General features: G+C 33.6%; 1 long non-coding RNA gene across 20 annotated transcripts in view; it reads right to left on the reverse strand.

Moving 5' to 3' along the window:
- LOC143677605 (uncharacterized) overlaps window positions 1-26,271 on the reverse strand; it is a 134,289-nt gene that overhangs the window by 68,737 nt on the left and 39,281 nt on the right. For 15 of the 20 annotated variants that reach the window (XR_013172721.1, XR_013172719.1, XR_013172720.1 and 12 more), the window contains 2 exons: window positions 5,620-5,705; window positions 3,718-3,809 (listed from right to left, as the gene is read on the reverse strand). This is a non-coding gene — a long non-coding RNA (uncharacterized LOC143677605). Of the gene's footprint in view, window positions 1-3,717; window positions 3,810-5,619; window positions 5,706-6,744; window positions 6,871-8,865; window positions 8,978-9,836; window positions 9,928-26,271 lie in introns of all 20 variants that reach the window. The other 5 variants (XR_013172728.1, XR_013172730.1, XR_013172732.1 and 2 more) reach the window with 5 other exon arrangements.

Here is a 26,271-nt window from a genome sequence, read left to right on the forward strand (position 1 = left end):
GCTTCAGTTAGATAATGCTACCTACCATAGCTTACCTACCCCCAACCAAAACCATTCCTGCAAATCCTAAAGACCACCTAGGGCAATATGTAAGATTCTACAAAGGTTCCATGCACTAGGACAACTTTCCAGAAACCTACAATCTCCAGATGGGTCCCTGGACCAGATAAATCCTGAAGTGTGCAGGGGCCAACCTCTCTACAACATCAACTAGTACCATCCCCCGATCCCATATTATCGACAGCCCCTTCCAACATGAAAAAGTTAGATGGGCATAATCCAAATACCCCTGAAGAGTAGGAGAAAGATCAAAGTTGATGGTGGATTTATACAGAGAAGGTAGGGCTTAACAAATGAGTATGATTGGCTGACTCATTATATTGATTTTTTTTTAGTTTCCAGTATCTTAGAGCAGCTAGAACTAAAAACCTAAAATTGTGGAATTGTAACCCATACCTGAAATTTGTTCTATAAATAATTAAGGCGTGCTTTGAAATTTATTGCATTTTTGCACATATATTATTTTTCACACACAAAAAATCAATTGTGATGATAAATGCACACCTATATGATGACTGTGAACCACTGATTGTATACTTTGGATGATTATACAGTATGTGAATATATTACAAACCAATTAAAACATAAAAAATAATGAGATAGTAGGAAAACTTTATACAATAAATTTGGTAATTTATATGAAATGGAAAATTCCTTGAAAGATATAAATTATCACACCTCACTAAAGAAGCCAATAAGTTGAATAGTCCTATACCTATTAATGAATTGAATTTCTGATTAAAACCTTACTACAAAGAAAACATCAAGTCAGGATGATTCACACTGGTGAATTCTACCAAACATAAAAGAAAGTGATAACAGTAATTCTACACATACTCTTCCACAAAACAGAGCTGAGAACACTTCACAATTAATTTTATAAGAACTGTAATACCCTTATTCCAAAAGTAGGCAAAGACATTACAAGTAAATTATAGACTAATATTGGTTACTGAATATAAATACAAAAGTTATTAACAAATTTTCATAATCCAAATCTAGCAGCATATGAAAAGTATAACATATCATGATGAAGTAGATTTTATTCCAGGAATGCAAAGCTGGATTAACATTCACAAGGATAATTCACCATATTATATGAATAAAACTGAAAAATTATAGATGCAAAAGAAAATACCTGACAAAATTCAACATTCATCTATGATTAAAAAAATGAATGAGTTCTTCCACTTAAGTTGAGGAAGAAGTTGATGTCCATGCTTACTACTTCCATTCACATTCGTAATGCATGTTCTAGCAAGTGTAATAAGAAAAATAAATAAAAACTTTCATGATTGGAATGGAAGAAGTAAAAATGTCTTTATTCACAGATGTCAAAATCATCTCTGCAAAAAATAGTAAAGAATCTACAAAAAACATACCAGTGTGTTAACTAAGATCATAGGCTAGAAGGTAAAGATGCAAATGTCAACTGTATTTCTCTATATTAGCAATGACTGAATGGAAAATGAAATAAAGGGAAAAAAACATTTATAAGACCATCAAAAACCATGAGAGATAGATGGATTTAACAAAATATGTTCAAAATCTGTGAATGGAAAACTATAAAATACTGCTAGGAGATATTAGGGAACTAAATAAATGAAAAGATATATTTAGATTCAAAAGTTCACTATTATTAAGATATCATTTTTATTAGTTTATTTATAGGTTGAATACAATCCCAATCATACCCTTGAAGCATTTTTCATAGAAACTGACAAGCTTTTTCTAAAATTAATATGAAAATGGAAAGGATCTAGAATAATCAATTTCAATAAAAGAAGAAATTATAACTTGGTTTATAACCTAGTTTACAGAATTACTACAAATCTACAATAATGACGGTAATGTGGAATTGATACGAATATAGACATACAGATCAGTGAAACAGAAGACAGAGTTAGATACAGATCTTCAACAAAAGAGCAAAAGTAATAAATGGGGAAATGATACCTAATTTTAAACAAGGGAGAAAAGTCACATGTAATAGCTAGATATCAATATGGAGAAAAGAAAAGCCCTCAATACTCACCTCCCATTAAATAAAATAAATATCTCAAAATGGATCATAGAACTAGATCTATAAAGCTAAAACTTACAACTTCTAGAAGAAAACAGAGAACACCTTTTGAAAGCAAAAATTTCTAAGATAAGATGAAACAACTTTAACCACAAAAGGAAAAACCATAAAAAGGACTTAAAAAGTAAAAACTTCTTCAATACAAAAGATAATATTTAGAAAATAAAAATGGAGGGAAAAAAACTGGGAGAAAATATTTGAATAACACATATCTGAAAGAGGACATGTTTAGAATATTTAAAGATTCTTAAAACAATATTAAAAAAACAACATGACTAACAATATCTTGGACAAAATATCTGAATTTCATAAAAGATATATAATGGTGCATAAGTATCAGAAAATGTACTCAACTTCATTACTAGTTAGCAAAATGCAAATTAAAATACCAATTAGATATCATAACAAACTCAACAGAAACATTAACATGAAAAGGGCTACTAAGTACAAGCGAGAATATATAGCAACAGAAACACTAATAAGTTGTTAATAGGAAAGCAAAATGATATTCTGGAAAACAGTTAAAAATATATTAACCATGCTACTAGAGCAATCCCTCTCTTAGATATTTACCCAGGACAAATTAAAATACGTCTGTCCAAAAACCAAATATGCAGATGTTTATAGAATCTTTACTCATGATAACAAAACCACTTAACCCAAATGTCTATCAACTAATTAATGGAAGGTTGAAAAATTAATTATAATATATGCATATAATGGAACTGCACTTGAAAATTTAAAAAAAGAACTGATAAACACAACATGAATGAATCTCAAAAGTGTTATGTGGGGTGAATGAAGTCAAACATCAATATATATATATATATATTTATATATATATAAAACACAAAAGGATAATGACAAAAAGTTGACCAGTGGTTGCCAAGGGCCATGCTAGCATGCTAGGAGCAAAGGGGCTCACCGGAATTTTCCAGGGTTTCGGGTAATTCTACATTTTGATTGTGATGATGGTTTTGGAATGGTATATTGGCTATGTTCATCAAAACTCATCAAACTGCAAAATTTGGAGCTGTATGTGAATTATACACCGACAAAGTTGATTAAAAAATAGACATATTTTTAGGGAAACATCTACATGGTAAAACCACAAAAAGTTACAGTGATAACTGAGGCAGAGGATGATGGTCTTCAAAAGTCTTGGTAATTTTCAATTTATGAATCTGGTACTAGGTATATATAGAAACTCATTTTACTTAATTCTATTTATTTGATGTACTTTTTATTACTAATATTTATGCTGCAGATTCACGCTATAGATATTCTTTCCTACATATGACGTATTTAACAGTAGGAAATAAAAAATAAAAGAAATGGTAAAATAAAAATAAATAAATAACAAGTAAGGAGTAATTTATACTCTCTATTAGCAATAGTTAAAGAAAAACATTAAATGTTAGAAAAAGAGGACAATAATAACAAATGGTGTTTTAATGGGAAGTATGGCATGGAGAATATAGTGCATTTCTTTGAATGCCGGATTCTAGAAAGTTCTTCCCTGAATTCCACTAGACATCTGGAAGAAAGAAAGAGAAAAGGTGCACAAATCTTACCAGGGATTTCTGGTTCCTAAAAAAAGGGAAAGAAGGCACTAGAGGAAGATATTATCAGGCCAACGTAGCTGTGTAGCACAAAAATCACAGACCTAAAAAAGAGACACAGCAGAAATTTACAATTTGACACTGATCATGTATGTGCACCGTGTATGTCTGTATTGTAATAAAAAAGAGTTAGATTACTATAATTTTGAACATTCTAAAATTTTACAATTGCCTGTATTAGGGTTTTTTTCTTTCATACCTCATAACAGAATGTACAGATGAAGAAAATGGACAAATAGTTAGGAATATACATGTCTCTAAAGCTCATGATTATTCATTCAATACATGTTTAAATATTCTTCATTCATATTGTTTTAATGATTAGTTTTAAAAACATCCAGATAAAAAGATCTTCAGATTTGTATGTGTATATCATAGTTGTATATCTTACTTTAAAAATGGGGATAGAAAGCAAAAAGCTAAACTTTCAAGTGATACCAAACAGACCAGAATTGAAAATAGTTTTCTCAGGTCAAAGTAGATCCATTGATACTGACTATCTAGAGCTCCCTTTGGAGAAAGACTCTGGTTCAAGTCTGGATTTAAGAAAAAAGACTTTATCAATAGCTTAGGAATGCTTTCTAGTCAGGAAGGAGGACGAGATAATGTAGTGGCCAGGGATTTGACATCTTTCATGTAGGCTATTATATGACTGAAGTCAACCAGTTTAAAAATATCTTCAACAAACTATCTCTGAGGCATCTCCTATTACTGTGCAGGAAAGTACTCAAGTGATTCACAATGACTAATTTGGTGGAAAAAACATGCTTCCTGTTTTATTTATTTATTCACTCATCCATGCATTCATTCATTCATTCATTTAACAACTGTTTATTGCACCATGCTGGGTGCAGGACACGGGATGAGCACTAACCAGACATGAGCCTTGCCAACATGAAGCTCAGAATATAGCTGGTGAGACAATGAACGGCCAAACAGACACATACACACACACAAAAAAAGCAATCACAATTGGTGCGTATTGTGAAGGAAAAAATCAGGCACATGGTTGTAGAATAATAAAATAGGTCTTCAGGAAAGGACTCAAATGTACAAAGAAGCCAGGGGAAGGAGTACTCTAGTCAGAAGGAACAGCCCTATGAAGGTTTCCTGAAATAAAAGAAGTTGGGGGCTTGAGAAATGTAAAGAATACCAGTATAAAAAAAAAAGTAATTTGAGCTAAGGGGGTAATGGTGAATAATGCTGATGAATTAACATTAAATGGGCCTTCCATCTGTATCATGGAGAAGAAATGAGATAATGTGTTAAAATTTCAGAATTTGTGTTGAATACTTTTGTGACCTTGGCTGACATATTGAATCTCTTATGAGTCTCAATTTTACCACAAACATATTGAGGACTGGACTATGTATTTTTTCAAAAATAAAATAAATTTGCTTATTTAGATTTCATTTACTGATACATGAGAATGTATAACTCTGCATGATAAGAACACATGTAGGCACAAGTTAAACAAGATACACAAAATAATTTTGGGAAATACACTCAACAGGAAAATTAAATGCATAAAGACAAAAAATTAAAATACCATTTTAAAGAGCCATGCTAAAATGTACCCATCCTTGTAAGGACAGACCAAATTAAATAAATGGGCTGTAGAGTCTGCCCTCAAACTGTTTCAGGGATGGGTAGTCAGAATATTCCATAAGGGTTCTGGTAAGAAGGCCAGTTCCCTGGGAATGTACTCTGTCCAGTGGGATCTACTCCAACTAATAAGCTGAGATTTAGTGATTTCCCTCCAGTTTCACTGTATCTACCTACAAACTCTCATTACTTAGCACCATACTACTTGAATACACTTGACTGTTTGCACACATTGTAAATGATGCTTACCCTTTGCAACAGTGTACTCTCTCCTTAGCAGAATACTTGGCTTTAATTCTATCTCATATTGTTGACATCAAAGGGCCAAAGGTTTGCTGGTAAATACAGAGGTATAATGGAGTCACTTTAAGCTAGCTTGTGAGAACAGGAAGTTAAATTTTCAGGAATCTTGCAAGCCAGTTTTTAAATACCACCATTATTAAAAATTAAATTATATAAACATTCAGTTTAAAAAATTATATTAAAAACAAAGTTAACAGAACATCAATTTTTAATTATTTTACTACATTTCACTATTATCTATGCTTTTGAAGCTATTTTAGCAGTAGGATGGAAATATTGCATAATGGTATACTACCTGCATCTCTTATCAACTCTGCATTCAGTGATGTCAAATTAATAACTTGAATTTACTCATGGTGGATGTACTGACACCACAAAAAACAGCAAACACTACAAAACAGAATCCCTCCATATCTCCCAAAAGCCGGTTGTTAAAGCATTTAACAGCACACCATGGCAAATATGCTTTGTATGATGTCTTACCTATGGTCAGAACATCAAAAGACCACAAATATTACCTTTGATAATAACACTGGCATCATCAGCAGAACATCATTCAACCTTCTACCAGGCAGATGTGGATGAAGGGTTCATGAGTAGAGAGACCTAATGTCTACAAAGTGCTTACTCTGTAACAGGTACTCCACTTAACATTATCTCCGTTAAACCTCACTGTAATCAGAGGAGGTGTATTCCTATTTTGCAAATGCACAAATTAAGGTTTATAAAGGTTCATAATTTACTGAAGTTCATCCAGTTAAAAGGAATATTCTCAGCCAGGAAGTCATCTTCCTAAACAAGAACTCTGATCCACCATGCCACAGAGAAACTCAGAGTACTTGATTCTAATCAAAATCCCAAATCTAGAATATCAAGAATTCATTCATTCAATAAATTAAATTCCTCCTTCTATATTGGAGAATGTGAACAAACTTGTAGAGGTGAATCAGAAAATTAGGGGGTGGGGAAGTATCATGTGGTCTTAGGCAAAAACAAAAACAACTGAAAGAATAACAAATAAAAAAAGTGCCTGGAGAATGCAGAAGATAAGTAAAATGCTAAAGAACTCACTGTCAAATAAATTCATTTACTCAGAGAATGAAATAACAGCAGTAAGTGGTACAGAGCTATTCTTATGCCATAAGCGTTTGAAGAAAATTTGTAATTTTTCATCTTCCTCCTATGGTTATATTAAACCTGTTATAAACAAAAGATCGTTGATATTGAAATAATGCTGAGAATACCATTCCCCAGGGAATACGATACTAATGCCTATCCTTTACTCTTTACAGAATAAGTATTTAGCAAGCATTCATGCTAAATGCCAATGTACTTGGAAACTGACATGTTGATTATCATATTTGGATATTATTCATTTTATTTATCTTTGAAAATACAAACACTCAGGCCTATTCTATAAATATTATCTCCATTGGAAAGCTACTGCTATTAAAAAACTACCTCTTTTTGGCTACCAAATCCACTGAACCTCATTGTAAACTTACAGTACTCATTATAATAACATATTTTTTCAATACACACAAAAGACTATTGAGAAGAAGGGAGAGGCGGGTGGGGAAGGGGGAAGAATAGGGTAAGCCAGTGGAAAGATGCAATTAGAGCTGGGTTGGCTTGGCAAAGCCCTGCTGAACAGCAAGCCTGGGATTTTTTTTTTTTTTTTTTTTTTTTTTTTATGCCAAACCACTCCAGGATCCTTGGGGGTCTCATGTCTGTTAATCTTCTGTAGTAAGAGGGAAATAAAGCTGCAAAGTGAATTACCTAAAATTAAAAGCAACATGCAAGTGGTCACATAGACATACATACCCACACCATAAGAAGGAAACACAACCATTGGAGATATCCGCCCTTGCAGAAGGTAATATTAACTTGACTATGTGCACAGCATACCATTATACTAGGTGAAAATTAAGAAATCATCAAAAATAGCAATCTGCAATAATCTGTGTTGGGTTTGAAAGAGAAAACACTCAACTGGTATTTTAGTACTATATTGTTCCAGCTAGTATTATGTTTGAAAGGGAAAGCTTTACACAACTTACTATAGAATGACCAAAGCATACTCATGGAGACTCACAAACCAGATTTTTAAGAAGGCACTTGCCCAAAATAAAACAGAAAAGTCAATGGTTTCTGTGCCAGTTTGAAAGGATTTATGTACCCTAGAAAAATCCATGTTTTAATCCTAATTCAATCTTGTGTGAACAACATTTCTTTAATCCCTATTCAGCACTGTAGCTTGGGAACTTGATTAGATTATCACATGGAGATGGCACTCATCCAATAATGTGTATTAACCTTGGATTAGAAGGAGATGTGACTCCGCCCATTCCTTGACTGGAATCCTTTAAAAGAGGAAACATTTTGGAGAGACCTCCTTTTAAAGCCATGACAGAGCCTACTTAGCCAGAGACTTTTGGAGATGAAAAAGGAAAATGCTCCTGGGGGAACTTCATGAAACAAGAAGCCAGGAAAAAAAGCTAGCAGACACTGCCATGTTCACCATGTGTCTTTCCAGCTGAGAGAGAAATCCCGAACGTCAATGGCCTTCTTGAACCAAGGTATTTTTCCCTGGATGCCTTAGATTGACATTTCTATACCCTTGCTTTAGCTGGGACATTTTCACAGCCTTAGAATTGTAGACTTGCAACTTAATAAATTCCCCCTTTTAAAAACCATTCTGTTTCTGGTATATCACATTCCAGCAACTAGCAAACTAGAACAGTTACCATTAGAATGGCAGTATCATCTTCATCATCATCACCAATGACCATCATAATCAATCACAATTGTGGAAAGTCACTAGGTCAGACAAAAATGTTCTGGTGTGAGAATGCTCCAGAATTGTATCCAGAAATCTTTCTTATAATTGTGTAAACCAAAACTGCTTTCCAGAAGAAATGTCAGCTGTTTCATTTTATGATTTTTGTTTGCTTTTTAGGGAAGTTGGAAGAAGCTTTATTTAAGATGAGAGCTGCACTGGAATGGAAAGGTGGCCTCAATCTAATTCTTCACATTAGAACCACCCCGGGTGGGTTGTTAAAGAAATATCTATTCAGTTACAAAGTTTCTATGTTTCTTAGTAGCCAAACTGAGGAAATAACCAGAGAGGTAAAGAAAAAGTACTGCATTTGAATTTCTTAGAGAATGAAACTATAGCTAAATTAGGCAAACCTCCTAATTTATTTTTCCAACTTTCCACCGATTGGTTCCCAGAACTCCTTTACAGTTTTTGTTTCTGCAGATGATAGATTCGCCTCTTTCTCACTTCTGTCCTGCAAATTAACTTGAGTCACATAAAGTAAGAAGCAGTAAGTCTGCTACTGATACTAGCATGTAAGAAAGAATCAAGAAAATGAATTCTAATTACAAGGTAAAAGAGAAGATTTTTAGGTAATTACTTTGTTTCACATTATGAAACAGACTTGGTATTTTGATTAAAGATGATATAGCTTACATAATTTAAACCTTTGTGAATAGTTAGTAAATTCTATTAATAATTACAACACTAAAGATTTATTAGATTTTTTATAAAAATAGACATAGACCTGTTAATAAATTTTATTTAAATAATTAAGCATAAAATATGAATGCACAGCAATCAGAATGGAATGGAGGTAGAATTCCTCTAAGCCTTTTTCTGTTTGTTTTTTAACAAAAACACACTAGTTTCAGCTAGTGTTTCAATGCATGAAACTTAAAATCAGCAATGTCCTTAACCTGGTATAAGTAAATATTTCCGAAACCCTGCCAAAGTGATACTTCTAAAATGTAAAACTGAAGAAGCTAATCCATTGAATAGAATTTCCCTTTTTCTGCAAGGATCATTGTAAGCACTCTTCTTGGGCCTCTCTTATCAGTGGGCATTTTCCACCCCACCTATCCCATCATCACACACACACACACACACACACACACTCCATGCATGAAAAATGCTCACTCTCTGTGTCTCCAAAAAGCCTTTTCCTTCTACCTGATTAGCAAGTCTTCACTTCCTTCATCGCTATGGTTAACTCTTAAGAAAACATATCTACTCTGTTTTGGTATGGTTAAAGAAAAGTTTAAACATTTATTCTCTCTTCAGTGTTCTCAGACTTTTTTTTTCATGTAATGTTAAGATTTGTTTATGATTCAGAGATACCTACTAGAATATGAATTCTGGAAGGTAATAATTCTGTATTATTCATGTGATTTTGTTCCAATGTTTAACACCAGTCAGGCCTTAATAAATATTTTCTGGAAGAAAGAGAGAATGTAAAAGATACACACAAATAAATTATTAAACAACAATTGAGGATCCAGGAATAGAGAAAGCACATTGAATGTCCATTTTGGGAATTATGATTATTTCATGCACTATTAGTCCATCCCTACTAAAATATATATATATTTTTTACTAACATCTTCTTTGAATAACAAACTTGAAGGAGATACTCTAAGTTAAAGTTAGAAGTCTAAGACATCTTACAAACTATCTTAGGATATACATATTCATTGATATTTATATTAAAAAGCCATGTTACTTAAGTATAATATTAGTTACATTTAAATTAAGAATACGTGTATCTTTGTTCTTATGCTTATTTTCCTTTTATCTTTCATCTAAATGAATTTTGTTAATGATGTCCAAGGTCAACTGCATCCATTTCAACTGCATAAGCATCTGCATAGCAAGGATAACATTCACCAAATTAGCATTTAACTAGTCACACAAGTGGCAACATTACTATGCTTTATTTTTACATAGAATGATGCAGATGATGAATGACAACTTTCACTTTGGAAATAGATATCTAACAAGTTCTAGGTCAACAAACAAATTATTTGGTTCATTTATTTTGCTCATAAAATTTCCTAAGTAAAATTTTCCCCTTTTAAAGGAATAATATAAATTGTAGAAATTTAAGATTATCTAATTTAACCTAGCATTTTACATATTAAGAAACTGAGGGCTAGCAAAATGACATAACTTGTTCAAGGTCAGCCAATTTGCTAGAACAAAGGTTAGAATCCAAACCTCTCAACTTCCATGTGAATTTTCTTTTAATGGTGTTTAGGACATTTTTAGAACTAAATACAATCCAATACACATGTTACTGAAATTAAATCATTTCAGATACTTTCTGACACTATTTATTTTGGTTTTTCATGAAAACAAATGCTGATTTAATCAGTTGCATTCTTCTTTTGGGGGGCAGGGATGGGAGTATACTGTTACAGCAGAGAAATCTGACAGAAGAGGCATGGTGGGGGCACAAATCCCCTCTATTTCACAACCCGCTTCTCAAAGAATATACCACTATTCATAGAGGATCCTGTCTAAGACCTGCTTCAGGAGTCCAGTTCCCTTGGTCTCAACAGAAGTAAAGACAAGTGTGCAGTTAAGGGGGGAAATATTCCATTGATTGAGCATGGCAAATTACAGTTTTTTCATTTAATAATTTAAGCTGAAGTGACACTGGTGTATTGGATTTCTCAGATCCAGAGAGATAGCATCATTTATTCACTAATTGAGCAAATACTTAATGAGAGCCTGCTATATGCCAAGCACTCTTCTAAGCAACTGGGACACAGCAGAAAAAGAGAGATAAAGATCCATACCCTTGGAGTCTTACAATCTTGTGGGAAAGATAAATAATAAAACAGATTTAATGAATAATATATGATAGCATATATTAGAAAGTGGCAAATCTTATGAAACAAAGAAACTACAAACCAGATAAAGAGGATTAGGGTTTTGAGAATGGGAAGGGGGCAAATCACTTTTTAATTCCCAAAAGACAACATTTAAATAAAGACGATGAAGGTGGAAATAAAGGCCTAGCCAAGCACATGTATAATGGGGAAGAGATCAAGAAAGAAGGAATAACCAATCATGAGTGTCAGCCTGGTGTATTCCAGGAATATCACCAAGAGAGCCAGGGTAACTGGATTGGAGAATACAAGCAGGAAAATAGTAATGATGACTCAGGGAGAAAATGGAAAACTGGATCACGTAGGAATTATGCAAAATTATGGAAAATATTCCTCATATAAGTTAAAATTAGGGGCTTTAGAGAAAGTTATTTTGGAGAGAAGAGAATGAAACTGAAATGCAGAGAGGTTGAGACCTGAAAAAATGGAAAGCTGCTATGAGTCTCAGCCACCTTTATACAACTCATATATTTCAGATTACCAAATATTCTTTCAGTAAACAACTTTATTCACCAAAGTTGGCTAGAGAAGATTTGCCACAGAAGGACCTGGAGGAGATGTCATTAGGGCAAAACCAATATGATAAAAACAACTACTGCAGAGTGGAGCTTTCCCATTCAGTAAGCATATATCAGAGTCCACCTAAATGTCAAGACAAAGGCATTGAGAATGACATTAATGTGAATACTCCTTGAATGTTCAAACAGAGTTGTCTAATATCTTAATATATTTTATAAAATAAAATTAAAGGAGCACTTTTCAAAGTTAAATAATAGTAGACAATGTGAGAACTTAGGAGGAATTAATTCAACCAAATTTATGTGTACTTAAATAACACAGTTTATGTATCGATATTATAAAAAAATTATGATGCAATGGAGTAGGGAGCTCCAGGTCCTTACACCAAAACAATGATCAAACCAGCAGAAACTGTCTAAAGCAACTAGTTTTGAAACTCCAGAGGCCAAGAGAGAGTACGTAAAAGAGGCAAATAAATTATAGTAAAGAAGTGTAAACTGCACTCTCTGAGCATAGTGTCTATCCCACACTCTAGTGGGGTCTAATCCCAGACTAGCTGCAGGTGACAGAAAGGGACATAAAAATCTTCTCCAAAAACCAGGGTTGGCATGACCTATAGCTGATCATGGCTTTTAATCAGTGAATTCAGATTACTGGGACCTAGCTCTGAGGGCAGCTATCCTTTCAACCTGCCCAGGACAAAGGCTGTGGCAGCCATTGTTTCAACCCCATTCCAGACAGGGAGAGAGGTAGTGGAAATTTAAAGATGCAGTGCTACCTCAGGGCTACAGGTGACAGTTGAAAGGTTGCACTGGCCAGGCAGACCAAGAAAGCTCAGCTTTAAGGAAACTTTGGAGTAGATTTGGGTGCTTTTCCTGACCCTCTCTCCAGGGCACTTTGTAGCCATTCTGTGCCCCCTTCATGGGTTCCTGCCCATTTGGGCTTAAAAAGACCAACTTGGGAGTCTTTTCTTTGGTGCCTTTCATCCCAGAATATACCCTCTAGGCAAAAGAAGGGTGAAGCAATGAAAAGAGTATGCAAAATATAGAGATGCAAAGGCAGTGCTGAGACAGTGCTGAGAGGTCAATTTATAACTTTACATACTTATATTAAAAAAGAAGAAAGACTTCAAGTCAGAGATCTAACCTCAAAACTTAAATTAAACCCAAAGTGAACAGAAGGAAGTAAATAACAAAGATCAGAGATAAATGAATTAAAAAACAAACAGTAGGGAGAATCAATAAAATTAAAAGATAGTTTTTTGAAAAGATCAATAAAATTGAAAAACCTTTACCAAGATACACAAGATAAAAAGAAAGAGAATTCAAATAATAAAAATTCACAATGAAAAAAGGGGCCTTACTACTAAATCCACTGAAATCAAAAGGACTATAAGCATACTATGAACAATTGTATGGCATTAAATTAGATAATTTTGATGAGATGGAAAAACACACCAAATAATCTATTGTGACTCAAGAAGAAATAGATGATCTTAAACTAATCACTAGTAAAGAGATTGATCAGGGCTTCAGAGGGGAACCCTACCAAACATTCCAAGAAGACTTAACTCTAATTCTGCTAAAACTTTTCCAAAATATTGAAGAGAAGGGAAAACTTCCTAACTCATTTTATAAGGCCAACACCTGCCTCACACCAAAACCTGGGAAAGATATCACAAGAAAATAAAACTACAGACCAATCTCTCTAATGAATATAGATTTAGAAATCTTCAACAAAATACTAGCAAATGAATACAGCAGTAAATTAAAAGAAAATGCACCATGATCAAGTGGGGTTTATCCCAGGTATACAAAGTTGGCTCAGCAAAAGAAAATTAATGTAATACACATCACATTAATAAAATAAAGGAAATACCATATGAATATCTCAATGCAGAAAAGGCATTTGACGAAATCCAGTGCCACTTCTAAAAAAAAAAAAATCACCAGAAAACTAGGAATAGAAGGAAACTTCCTTAACATGATAAAGGGCATATACGAAAAGCCCACAAATAACACCTTATCTAATGGTAAAAGACTGAAATTTTTCCCTTTAAGATAAAGAACAAGACATGGATGTTCACTGTCATCACTGTTATTCAACATTCTACAGGAAGGGATTGCCAAGACAACTGAAGGAAGGAAGGGAGGCAGAGAGGGAGTGAAGAAGAAGAAAAAGGAAGTGGAAGAAGGACAAGAAGGGCAGGAAGGGCTGGAAAGGAACTGAGAAAGAGAAAGAGAGGAAGGGAGGGAGGAAGAAAGAGAGAAAGAAAGAGAGGAAGGAAGGAAGGAAAGAAGGAAAGAAGGGAGGGAGGGAGGAGGGAGGGAGGGAGGGACGGAGGAAAGAAGAAAAAGGCATCCAAACTGGAAAGGAAGAAGTAAAACTTTCCCTACTTCTCTACATTCAGATGATATGATCCTATATACAGAAAATCCTTAAAAGTCCACAAAAAGCTCCTAGAGGTAATAATGAATTAAGCAAAGTGTCAGGGTACAAGATCAACACCCCCAAATCAGTAGTGTTTCTATACAAATGCAACTACCAATTGGGAAAAGAAATCAAGAGGCAAATTCCATTCACAATAGCAATTTAAAGAAGCAAATATCTAGGAACAAATCTAACCAAAGATGTAAAGGATTTGTAACAGAAAACTACAAAACACAGCTAACAGAAATTAAAGAATACTTAAATAAATGGAAGGGTCTCTGTGTTCACGGATTGGAAGATTAACTATCATCAAGATGCCAATACTACCAAAATCAATTTATGGATTCAGTACAATCATAATCAAAATTCCAAAAATCTTTTTTGAAGAAATGGGAAAGCCAATCATCAAATCTATATGGAAGGGAAAGAGGCCCCAAATAGCTAAAATGACCTTGAAAAACAACAGTGAAGCTTGAGGACTCATATCTTCTCTCTTCAAATCTATCACAAAGACACAGTAATCAAAATGGCATAGTACTGCCACAAGGATAGACATATAGACCAATTGGAATTGAATTGAGAGTTCAGAAAGCAACCCTCAATTTTAATTCCAACTGATTTTTGACAAAGGGCAAAGCCTACTCATTTGGGAAAGAATAACTTCTTCCCAAGATGATGATGGAAAAACTAGATCTCCATTTGCAAAGATAAAGGAGGACCCCTACCTTATAGGATCCCTACTATATACAAATCAACTCAAAATAGATCAAAACCCTTAATATATTTAAGCATCTCTAATCCAGTTGGGATTACATTTTTGAAGCTAATGGTGATGAAGGAGACATAGTAAAATAAAACAGCTTAGAATCTGTGTTCAAACTGAAACAATAAATATAATTGGGAAAACTTATAACCCCCCAAAACAGATATATGAGCCCTAAGAGGATTTGCCTTCTGCTGTAAGAAGATGGGCTAAAACAAGGATAAACACTTAAATTAACTACTCAACTAGGGCCCTTGTTACTCTTTGTGCTGGTTTGAAAGGATTTATGTACCCTAGAAAAGCCATGCTTTAAACCTAATTAATCTTTTGAGAGCAATGGTTTCTTCTAATATGTATTCAGTACTATAGGTTGGAAATTTGATTAGGTAATCTCCATGGAGATATGACTCAAACAAGTGTGGATATTAAACTTGATTAGATGGAGACATGTCTCCACCCATTCCAAATGTGTCTTGATTAGTTTACTAGAATCCTAAAAATGAAGTGGTATTTTGGAGAAAGCTGAAGAACTTCAACAAACCACAAAGCAGAGAGTTCACCAGCCAGTGACTTTTGGAGATGAAAAAGGAAAATGCCTCCCAGGGAGCTGGAGAGGAAGCCAGTAGATGATGTCACATTCTCCACGTGCGTTTCCAGATGAGAGAGAAACCCAGAACTTCATCAGCCTTCTTGAATCAAGGTATTTCCCTGGATGCCTTAGATTGGACATTTCTACAGACTTGCTTTAATTTGGAGATTTCCAAGGCCTAAAAACTGTTAACTTGCAACTTATTAAATTTCCCTTTTAAAAGCCATTCCATTTCTGGTATATTGCATTCTGGTAGCTAGCAAACTAGAAGACTCTTTCTTCAAAATAAAGAATTTGGACCAAATTATCCTTATGGTCCTTCTCCAGCACAGATGTCCATATGACACTCAAACACATTTACCAGCTGACTTGCTAAAACCTCATGTGGAGATTTTTCTCTCACTTAACCAATGAAAACCAGACCAGTAGCCCCCAGAGAAAGAAAATGGATAGAATTAAGGCTAAGGGGATGATGCTTGAATGGGAAGAGTATCTGAAATACTCATGACCTAAGTACCTGTCAAGGTCAGGCCCTTGGCAACTTGAAGTTATACTACATCCTGCTAAGGAATCTCAGCCCTTCTTGTCTAAAGAAAAATGACCAGAAAACATGACTCTTATTTTCCTCATGAAGTAATATGGCCTTATTTTCATAGTTTTCTTTCTTAATCATAACATAATTGCAAAGTAATTTAAAATTAAAACAACTGAAATAATTTCCTATGTTATATTAAGAAAACTGAAGCTCAGAGACATTGGAGTCTTATTCAAGGTCACAGGTCTAGTGACAGAGTGAGGGTGTGAATTCTGATTTCTAGATGCTCACTGCAGCATTAGGTCCCATAATCCTAATGGTTAGGTGTTTTAAACCCATATAATACTTTCTTAGAAAACTCACAAGCACACAGATCACGTAAATCCTGCACCTTAGCAATGTCCTAGCTCAGTATTATTTATACTGAGAGAGTTTCAGCATAAAGTTTGGAGAAAAACATACTTCTTGAAATTGGCAAAAATATTAAATTTCTGAAATATAATAAAAACAAAAGTCACAAAGGGAACCAAAGATAAACAGTAGCTGGAACCACATCTTGAGTCTTGGCTTCAAATAAAGGGAGTTCCCAGAGAAATGAGGGAAACTACTATGGGAATGAGTTTTGAAACTTCCTATCTTTTTGGTCTGGGAAATTTGCATGTGCAATTGCTACATTTGCATGCCTAATTACCCCACAGGAAGACACATGTGCCAATTGTCATTTGAAAATGTAACTGCACACAGAGAAGGTTGGCCCTTTAAAATGTTGACCCTAGAAATCTAATCATTAGGAATGGGTCATGTGAGTCAGAGTGGGGAAAGAAAGATGGTCCATTCTGAAGGATCTGAGCGTATCCACTTTAGATGCACAGAAGGAGAACTGATTGATGTCTTAGTAGGTGAAATACCAGGTTTTGAGAAAGTACTTTGGAAATCAGCAAATGCACAAGTGTTTAAGATGTTAACTAACTGGATTAGCTGTGGTGTTTTCTGCAGTTCCTAAGGAATTCATAAGTTATACATTAAAATCATCCACTCTGGTCAGAGAGGCAAGGAGGCTCTTCTGTTATTTTAGTAAATGATTAATTCTGTGGCTTCCAAATATATTCAGTACTCTTCTTCTCTAAAGCAGGTTGTGCATATTCCATGGAATTTGGAGTGTATCTTTGTTTTTCTCTTGCATTTTGCAAATGGAAATCCTTGGAGAAAACAAATCATAACTTTGAATCCTTCATTGCAGTAGAACAAAGATTGCCTGCTTTCACAGAATTTTATCATTTCCTCCTGGCAGGAAACAATGGGATATAACTGCTTTTCTTCCTTCTCAAGTCATTTCCTCGTCTTGGGATGACCCAGTTCAATAGTTTCTCTCTGCCATGCAAAAATGAAGATTCCTGCAGGACCAGGTGTAGCCCTTGGAAACATATCCATGATAGTACATTGCTAGAGCCCCAAGGATACAGGAAAGAATGACATGTTTGGGGGAAGGATTCCAAAAATGGTGTGAGCTGGGGTCTAAAACACCTGGTGTAAATATCCTCAAATCCTACCCTAGGGCATTTATTTTGTACTGAACGCTATAACTCTGAAGCCTATCTTTCTCTAACCATAGACATGTTGAATCAATTAAATCATTGAAGCAAAGGGAGAAACTGGCTGGTGTTTTATTACCCTTTTCTTTGAAACCCCCGTTATCAGTGTATTATGTAAATACAATTTTAGTGACTTCATATAAATACTTTCTCTAGTCTATCCTTTCAACAGCCAATAGTGCGCCTTTTCAGATGATAATTAAAAAGCATTTCACTGCCCACATCATCAAATCTTATTCATTTTATTAGAGTAATTAAACAAAGTGAGCTGCCAGACTATCAAAATGTTACAGTTATCCCAATTTCAAGAACTGATAAATGTAAAAAAAATAAAAAGATTGAAAACAAACTTTCACAATGTATAAACACTCCTTTTAATTCTCTTTTATAAGGGCATAAGGGAATGATGGAGGCAACACCATTCTGAGAATGTGGCAATTTAGATCTATAAAAACACAATTGGCTCAATGCTACTTCTTCTAATCCAGGTTCACCTCAACAGCAATCCATACTTTTTTACCATTCACTTACATGTCTCCATCAGAGAGGCATCTTCCCTAACCACACTAGGGAAAGTTGCCAGTCTGACCCAATCCCGTCACTCACTACTACATGTAGTTTCATGGTCTTCCTATCACTTTTCTGTCCCTAAATTTTTTTTTTATTTTTATGGTTTGTCTCTCTCATTCAAACACTAGAAGGAAAATTACACGAGTGTAAAAACAATGCCATTTTTAAATCTCAGATTCCCACATCAACTAAAACAAAGCCTCAAACACGTTATTCATTATGTGACTATTTAAGACACCATTGAACATTTATTAAATGCCAAGTGATTTTTAAAGTGCTATCCTATGCACTTTAAAGAATGCTGAGATTCTGAAAAATTGAAAATATTGTACAAAACTGGCATAGCTAGTAATGAGGGACTTGAGTTTTGTTTCCAGAACTGTCCTACTACAAAGCCTATTCTTTTCCACTAGATGCCTTATATTGTTTTCTAAACAGCAGCACAATTACAATGATGGCCTCAGATAAATAATTTAATATGATCAAATATCAGATTACTTAACCGAAACACGAAGATTAGACTAGATATTCTTTTAAAGTCTCCATGTACTGTGGAAGCTCATGACTGCATTATACCTATCTTTTCCTTGGCAGTTATCAAAACAGTTTCCCTTTCAAGGGGGAAAACACAACTAATTCAAAGGGCAAATACACACTTTATTTACAAAATGGATGAAGTTAAATAGTTGCAATATAGCAATTGCTTTACCGTTGTTCAAACTATTCCATTCTGAACTGCTCTCCTGAACATGATGAAAATAAAAACGTATTTTGTCATTACAAGCAGAATAACAAAAACGTGGAGGCTGATTCTTGAGGCTCATCACCAAACTTTAAAAAAAAAAAAAAAAGAAATCTTACTAAAATTATATGAATGTCATAGTTTCTTTTTTCTCTTCAGATGAACTTTAATCAAAATCAAATGTAATCCTATAAAGGCAGTATAATTTCCTAATTTTTTGAGCATGCTATTGCCAATACTTTTGGTTCCGAACTGATTTTAGTCTTTAAAAAATAACTAGATTTAAGATACAAAAATCTTGATTCTTTTCAGAATTGTATTTGTGAGAAGAAACTACCAAAATGCACATCATTTTTCCCTTTTTGGCTTTAGTTAAACTTTTGTGTGAAGGAAATACATAAATATTAATATAATTCATGATATTCTAATAAAATCCGGAACAAAGTTTTAAAAAGTAAATTAGTACCAATTATTGATTTTTAAAAAGCTCACTTTATCCAAGAGTTTTCACTCTCTTACTCATTTCCTTATGTGAAAGAATTTAACCAAAGAAAACCAGCATTCTAATTCAATTTCTCCTCCAAATATATAATTTTATTTTGTCATAATGGCTGCTTTTATTTCCAGGGTCAGATTTTATTTAAATTTCAGTCCATTAGGAACAAAAACTTGCCATTTTCTGATAAACAAAATCAGCAGGGGAGCCTCTTCAAACGAGAAATGTATTTCCATCAACCTTTGTTTTATTTGATCTAAATGACAGGTATACACCACTTTTCCTGTGTTTACTTTTAAAGATTCTGAAAAAAAGGGGGTGACATTTTTAACAACAAAACTAGCAATCACCCTAGTAGTACTGTGACAAGCAGATGGAAGAAATGATAAAAAGATGTAATCCATTGCTTTAGACCACCAAAGAGGCCTAATATGAGTCATTAGAGGAAAACTGTTAATTTTCTTTTTTTTTTTTCCTATTCTAACTGTTTGTAGAAGTGCTCGAGCTCTTGGGAATTGGAACATTTAACTGTTTCTTGCTATTTTGTAAGAGGGATGCCAAAGCATTAACAGAAGGGAATTAAGCAATATGCTGTTGTGCAGTTTAAGAAATCTGAATGATATAGGTAACATTTTAGGGTCTCTTAGTTTGAGCTTGATGACAGCTAAGAGTAATAACACTTGCAAAGCATTTTAAAGATTATAAAGGGCTTTCACATACAATACCTCATTTTCTGGATATTCTCACAAAAATTTGTGTCTCATAAAGTTGATCATCTTGAAAATATGATCTTGAAAATAGAGAAGTAGAGTCCAGGTCCTCTTACTCCAAATACAAGAGCATCTTTCTCCAGACTAATAGAAAATATAGTAGTATTCTAGTCTATGAGGGATGAAAGCAATCACTTTCACCCTGTTTTTTTTTTTTTTTTTTTTTTTTTTTTTTTTGCAGAATACCAGTTCTCTAGGATGTTAAAAGATGTTCCATTGGGAGAGGGAGGGAAAAAAGGGATATACATATAGAGAGAACATTTAATATGCCAATATGCATTACTTAATTTCCAAGAGGTAGATTTAGCATACATTTCCAATGTATAATGATCAAGGAAATTGTATTCTAAGAACTACTGTTGAAGACTATCACCATGGTGAATGCTGTACCAGAATCTTTCATCCTCATGGACCAGTCTTTCTCTGCCTACTCCTTCTGTTCCTCTCTTTATAAAGAAATAGATAAACCTATAGATATAGATAAAGTCACACACATACATAATATGTCTATATACATAATATCTATGCAGATATATAAATACTTTGTATATGCATACATACTATATGTATATTACAGGTATGGGTATATGTATTTACATAAATATATGTGTGTAGTTTTTTCCTCATTATGGAATATGGTAAATTTATTGTAGACTGGCTTTTTTGCTGCCAACCTTGGACATGCAAATATTTCTCAATCACACTAATATAACTGGAAATTAACGATACACTTCTATATACTGTAAATCTGAATGTTTTTCAGTCAATAAAATTGCAAGTTTAAAGAATTCTTTTTATATACTGAATATGATGTGTAAATATTTTCTGCTATTCTGTGGATTGTCCTTTAAAGCACAAAGTTTTCAATTTTTGACAAAGTCCCATTTATATATATTTTTCTCTTGTAGCTCATGCTGTCTGTGTAAATTCTAAGAAACACCGTCCAATACAATTTCCTAAAGATGCTTCCCTCTGTTTTCCTCCAGGAGATCTATAGTTTTCGTTCTTATATTTGGGTCTTTGAGCCATTTTGAGTTAAATTTTTGTATATGGTATAAGGTATGGGCCATCTTCTTTCTTTTGGATATGGATATCCAGTTTTTCCCACACCATTTGTAGAAGAGATTGCTCTTTCTCAATTGGGTGAACTTGGAACCTTTATCAAAATCAATTGGCCATAGATGTGAGAGTTTATTTCTGAAACCTCAATTTAACTTCATTGTTCTATAGCACTGTCCTTCTACCAGTGCCATACTGTTTGAATATTTTAGCTTATTAAGGAGTTTTAAAATAGGGAAGTGTGAGCTTTCCAAGTTAGTTATTTTTCAAGATGTTTTTGCTATTCAGAATCCCTTTCTCTTCCATAAGCTTAGCAATTGACATTTCCATTTCTACAAAGAAGGCTTTGGGATTTTTATTGGAATTGCATTAAATGTGTAAATTACTTTGGGTAGAACTCACACATCCTAAGAATATGTCTTTCAATCCATGAACACAGGTCTCTAATTTCTTTCTACATGGTTTTGTAGTTTTCCATGTATAGGTTTTTATGTTGTTAGTTAAATGTATTCTTAAATATTTTATTCTTTTAGTTGCCCAATGTATATGGATTTTTTTTCTTGATTTACTTTAGTTTGTTCTTTACTAATTATAGAAACACAACTAATTTTAGTGTGCTGATCAGCTACTTTACTGATTTTATTAGTTCTATTAGCTTTGTGGTGGAATTCTCAGGATTTTATAATATAGGATCATGTCATATGTGCATATTTAGATGCCTTTACATCTTTCTTTCCAATTTAGATGGCTCTTTATTTTGTTTCATGCCTAATTCCTCTGGCTAGAACTTCTAATACAAAGTTGTATAATTACTGACACTGGGCATTTGTCTATTTCCTGATCTTGGAGGGAAAGCTTTCAGTCTTTCACCATTCAGTATGCTAATTTCTTGAGAACAGAAAAGGGACAAAAGGAAAGTTTTGTTAAGTACAAAGTATTTAACCAATTTACAACTCTTCAGAGCTATCTTCTCATCTAAGATATTATGAAATTATCTCACTCTACAAATAACACTTTATATCTATTTCTTTTCTCACCATATATGCAGATAACACTTTACATGTGAAGAAACGTAGCAAAAATAATTCAGTGGGAGGTCTGAACAAAAATTTTGGTCTTTTCTTTTGGTTCCATAATGCTCATATTCGTTTGAGAGTTAGTTTAATAAACATTCAGACCGTTACAATATTTGAGTGTTAAAATTAATGACTTTGAAACAGACTGTGTAAAGTCACTCATTGGAAAAATAAACTTCTTTTTTTCTTAAAAAGTTTATAGTATATTGCAAACAGGAAAGAGTGCATCCTTACAATATAAGCTGAAAGTACATTAGAATGCTTTACGGACTACCTAGACAAACTCATAGATGATCACAACAGTAAATTCATTCTGAACTAGGTACAATATTACCCCCTTTCCCTCTGTGGACATTTGAAGATATATGGAGACGTTTTTGGTTATCACAACTGGGAAGTGTTACTGGGCTTTAGCGGGTAGAGGCTAGGGATGCTTCTATATATCTTGTAATGCACAGGACAACCTTGACCACAAAAAAATTATCTGGAACAGAATGTCCAAGTGCAGGGATTGAGAATAACCTACCCTAAACAGACTACTTGTAATTTAAATGTTTTTAGACAACCTTTCCAGAGAGATTCATGTGCCTTGGGAGAAAATGTATTAATTAAATAGAACATGCTATGAATATATCACAGCCAAGTAACATATTAGCATGAACTGCATATCAATACCAGGGAAAAATAAAAGTGAACTTCAGTAGAATATGGTCTAAGACTGGAAAATAACAGAAAGCATTCACTTACGTACACAACTATCAAAATACCTTTAATTTGTGATAAGGTTAAGGCAGGGAGGACCCTCTCAACTCACATAATGACCACAGCACCTGAAGTCAAACGTAAGATTTAACAATAATATTTTATCTCTTTAATCCTAGGGAGTTCACATGTTGCATCCGTGCATCCTTGATTTTTCCTTCTTTAAAAGAGAAATGACTTCTGTCCTTGCTCCATTCTTGCTGGGCTTATTTTACTGCCACTCACACTTTAGGGTTTTTAATGCAATATGATAGATTTATTTTTAAATGCTTTGAGTCTGCGCTTCAATTTAATGATTTGTTACATTATTTACAGGCTAATTTAGCGAACCTATATAAGATTAATTGCATGGTCTTTTAGGACATATGAAAATTCATTAAAAAGTGATAAAACCAGGCAACTGAAAAACAAGCAGCTTGTGACATATGAATGGACTCTCCAATGCCATTCATTAAAGCATGTTTTGGTGAAATTTCTTGCAAGATCTAGAGCAACAGCAGGCCAGAATTGAAGGGATTGTACAATATTTGAAAATAAGATATCTGGATAATTCAGAAAATCAGGAAACTTATCTATTATAAAAATAATAAGTTATTTTTGTAAATAGAAGAAAAATTTGACATACAAATTCAAAAGATGTATTAGACTTTAGTGTCATATTTTCCTCAAAAATAAATGACAAAACTATCTTAGGGGAGCTTATTTATTTTTCAAGTTGAAAATAAAAAAATTCTAACAACTGCACTTTTTATCCAGCTTGTGTTTTAACATCTAGATCAGGATCAATGTTAATACAGATGATCGGTGTTAGCAATAAAGCTAGATTCTACAAGAACTGATTTCAGGGGAAAATTAGTTGAACTGCTGCATATAGTTAAATGAATTTGTTTCTCTTTACATAGAGTGAATATTCTGTGGTTAGCCTTCCAGCATGTTTTGGGTAATATTCAGGTTATGTGATGGAGTAAGAAGGAACAGATAATGAATTAATCTATACATTTGAAAATTGATGTTACTTTATTTTTGGTTTTAAGTTCAAATACGTTTAAAACCACAAGTTCAACACATATTTCATAGACCTCTACAAAGCATCGAACGGATGTGAAGAGGGATGATCACCTGTCCCAGTAGGCCCAAAACTGAAGGACTTACCAGGACATAGGACTTTCGTACCGAAACCAAGATAGCACTGTGCAGACAAAGTTGGTTGGCACCCTAGTTTGAGATCTGTTACTATTATGTAAGATAGCTGAAACTCATATTGGGACAAGATATGAAGCTAACTAGATAAAATACAACTATAGGACAGAATTGAAAAAGTGCTTCAGATAAAGTAAAAAAAAAAAAACATGCTATAGCAAATATGGAAGAGGCAGGAATCACAGGTTCTTCAGATAAGAAGAAAACCAAGTTTTACGGATTAAGACTTGAAGGACTGGTTATAGTTTGACCAAAATGCAGAAAAAGTTAATAACAGTAGAAGGTGAAATTATCCTTGGTTTATCTGAAATACATATTTAATTGGTTTTCCTGTATTTTATCAGAAAACCCTAGAGGAGAATGAGAAAATAAAGAAGTAATAAATCAATATTCCTGTTCTGGAGAAAATGAGGAACTGGATTTAACTGGAGCACCTGTTCTCAAACCAGGCTACACGTTAGAATCACAAGAAATATTTAAAAAGTAGAGATGGAAAGATCAACCCCAAAAGCACCAAATCAATTGGTCCTGATAGTGCAAAACTGCTATTTTTATGGTCCCCACCCACATAAATAAGCTCAACAGATTTTGACAAAGATACAAAAGAAATATAATATAGGAAAGATAAGCTTTTCAACAAATGGTGCTAAGGTAATCATTCACACATAGACAAAAAATAAAAAAGAAAGAACAATCCATAAAAGGTAAATGATAAATTGTATCGTATCAAAATGTAAGACTTTTACTTTTTGAAAGACTCTGTGTAAGGATAAGAAGACAACTTACCTAGCAGGGAATATATTTGCAAGCTGCATTTTCAACAAGGGACTAGTATCTAGAACACATAAAGAGCTTTCAGAATGCAATAGTGGAAAATCAAACAATTAAATTAGAAAATGGGCAAAAACACAAGAAGATATTTCATTGAAGTATATACAAATGAAAAATGAACACATAAAAATATTAATTAGCCATTAGGGAAATGCAAATTAAAACCACAATGAAATACCATTCACATATCTATCAGAATGACTAAAATAAAAATTAGTGAGAACACCAAATGCTGGGGAGTATGTAAAGAAATTGGATTCCTCATACATTGATGAAGAAATATAAAAGTGTACCGTCACTCGAAAATACGGTTTAGAAGATTTGTCAGTTTCTTATATGCAGTTACCATATGACCCAGCAATTGCATCTGGCATTTATCCCAGAATGTGCAAGAGCTGATTACTGGAAACAGCACTGACGTCCTTTATCAATGGGTGAACGGCTAAACAAGTTGTGTCACATTTATAAGATGGAATACTACTCATCAGTAAAAAGGGATGAATTATTGATATACCCAACAACTCAGAAGACATCAAAGGAATTATATGGAATAAAGCCAATTACAAGAGATTACATCTTGTATGATTCTAGTCGTATAACATTCCTAAAATGACAAAAATTTACAGAAATAGAGGATAGATTTGCAGTCCTAGAAGTCAAAGATGTGATGGGGCAAGGGTAAATGTGGTTATAAAAGGGGCCCACAAAGGAACTCCACAGCGATGGAGGGGATACATGCACCTACACAAGTGATAAAATTACTTAGAACTAAAAATATATACACACACACAAACTAGATGATTACCTGTAAAACTGGGAATCTGATAAACTGGATAAATTGTATCAATAACAATTTTTTGGTTAGGACATTGTACTATATTTTGGCAAGATGTCATCATGGTAAAACTGGCTAATGGGAAGAAATAATCCCTAGAAATGAAATAATTTTCAT

This window comes from Tamandua tetradactyla, chromosome 3 (genome assembly GCF_023851605.1).
Source record: "Tamandua tetradactyla isolate mTamTet1 chromosome 3, mTamTet1.pri, whole genome shotgun sequence".
Classification (NCBI taxonomy): Eukaryota; Metazoa; Chordata; class Mammalia; order Pilosa; family Myrmecophagidae; genus Tamandua; species Tamandua tetradactyla.